Source organism: Bactrocera latifrons, unplaced genomic scaffold (genome assembly GCF_001853355.1).
Source record: "Bactrocera latifrons isolate USDA-ARS-PBARC rearing strain unplaced genomic scaffold, ASM185335v1 scaffold_4, whole genome shotgun sequence".
Classification (NCBI taxonomy): Eukaryota; Metazoa; Arthropoda; class Insecta; order Diptera; family Tephritidae; genus Bactrocera; species Bactrocera latifrons.
Window position 1 is genome coordinate 977,120 of NW_017537045.1, and position 2,739 is coordinate 979,858.

Below are 2,739 nucleotides of genomic sequence, written 5' to 3' on the forward strand. Positions count from 1 at the left end.
CTAACATAGTAAGACTTTGTTTATAATTTCTAAATTTATATTTCATTTTTTTTTTTTTAATTTTAAATTTGCTTTTATAAGTCAAAATATATTCAGAAGGTAAGTTGAAGTAGAACTATAACGTCAAAGAGGCCATTTCGAGGTATCCCACTTTTCTAAAGAAAAAACACAGAAACTTCCAATCTAATGGGGAATATTTATAATCAGACGAAAGAACATACTTTGGCATTTACTTTTTGAAGATTATCTCTTTAAAATTTTTGGCCGTGGCGACATCTCAGGTGGTCCATCCGTTGAGTCCAATTTTCGATGATGAGCTCGAGCATTTTGACTTGTAACTGGCGAATGAAATACGAGATCTAATCAGAATGGCTCCCATAGACTTAAGCTTTATTTATCCTCACATTAAAACGACTCATCCTTTACATGGATCACCCGTTATTTTATGTATAATATATAGTTGAGTATTGTGAAAGCGAGCTTAAAACTGTTAAACTTCCTTTTTAAATAATTCCAGACAAACACTTTTGAAAAAAGTTTTACACAAACTACAAGTAACTGAAAGCTCATCTAAAAATCTACGAACGTTTTTAACCTCAAAGATTAAGAAGAAGCGTGTGCTTTTCGCAAGAGATCCGACTTGTTATACCAACTTTTTTTGGAGAATACCGACTATATTAATTTCCATTTCACATAAATGCCTACGCTACTTACCTATATGATTTTCTAGTTTTTGGAAAGCTTTCACATTTACCGAACTTTGAGAGCGCCATCTATTCTTGTATTTTCCATGAGTGTACTTGCATAATATTATTTGCGAAAGCTTTGAATTCGTGAATAAGGTCTTATACACTGGTCGCTTAGATCCTACCAGTAGTGAAGTCGAGATTTAAATAATGAACTTTATATGAAATAAACTTAGAAATACTTAGAACTTGTATGAGTATGGTAAAATAGTGTCATAATAAATTCTTTTTATTGAAGAGGAGTTATTCATTTTGTTAAAATGTCCATAGTCCTAGGTGCGGTTATGTGTACTTATGTATGCTATATTGTAGTTTCCATTGTTATTCTTTCTCAGTAAATAAAAATACGATTTATTTTTTAAATAATCGTTTGAGAAATACAACCTTGCCAACGCTCAGAATTCACTTATTTTTTCGCTTAACTGCCCGTGGCTAAAGAACACGCGCACCGTCATCGTTATGCCGCAAGTAAGCGCACTCTTCATAGTGCTTTGGTGGCACTTTGAATTATGAATGTTATTTTTCTTCAATTATTATCAGTTATATCTATTTACATATCAATCAATTGACGCGCTAAAAGCTTGCCATGTATGAACTAAATTAACCCAAAAAGCTAAGTTTGTACGCGTACACTGAAGAAAGCCCACGCGTAATGGAGCAGCAGGTGCGCGCTTGGCTACGCTATTCCTTTGTCTTTGGGCTCTACATGAGTCCAAACCTGACAACAACTTACATAAACAACAGACCTGTCGCGCACAGCAAGCGTCTGGCATGGCTTGAGCGCAAGTCAATCTTACCAAAACAACATTTGAAGAAAATGTGTCTATACATACAACTGTTCGGAATTTGTGTAGTATTTGTGAAAGGGCTTGTTTCATTGAAACCCATACCGGGCATGGCCAGCGAAGCAGTGAGCACTCTGTTATACGCTTTACAAGCGTTAACTTGTATAATCATTGTAACTGAAGGCTTGTGGCGTCAACAGCAGCAGGAAGCATTCTTGAGGCTGCTACACGAAATTGAATTCTCACTGAAGCTACGGCTGCAAGAGGACATTAAATTGGATTGTTGGATATCATGTGCGCGTTGGCACCTTAAATATCTGCTTTGGCTATCGGCCATCTGCTTCGGCCTTGCGGTATATTATTTTATGGAATTACAGCATATGGCTTACTACTGGCATTCCATTTGGTATAATACTATCATTCGGCTACGTATTATACAGTTATGCATTTACTTGTGTGCCTTGCGAAATTATATGGAATGTCTTTGCATGAAATTGCAACAGCTTGTTGCATATCGTACGTCGCCAAACCAACAACTGTTGGATGTTAACTACAAAAAACTGCAAACTTTGGCATACTTATTGGCCATAAAGGATATCTATGACCTACTCTATAAGGCATTTGAGCTGCTTAGTGAATTCGCTGGCTGGTCACTCTTTGCTATAATAACCGCTTGCATTTTGGACTATGGTTGTACGCTCTACTGGATGCTGCTAAGCTATGAGGGCTTTATGGAGAGTTCCGCCTACTATGTAGCAGGTTTTTGGTGGTTGGTGCCTATAACCGCTACCATCTGGCATATTTGTTATCTGTGTCATAAATGCTCGCAACTTGTAAGAATAAGAAATCGCAATCACTGCTTCACTTAATTAATTTCTTGGCATACTTTTAGGATCGCTTGTTAGCCACTGGGTTGCGTCGGCTAATAATTATCAGTTCTTCGCAGTCCATGTCTTATCGGTTTTTATTGCAGCAATTCTCCACACAGTTAGAGCTGCAGTGCATTGTAGTGACCGGCAGGAATTTCTTTATATTAGACTTGCGTTTGGTAACAGTGGTGAGCCTTAATGTATGCTTCAGAAAAATATTTCTGAAATAATTATTGTCGTTTTCCACAGATTTTATCAACTATGACCACGTATATAGTGATGTTAATACAATTTCTATATGTTTAGAGACAATTTACATATGCTTATGCAAATAACTAT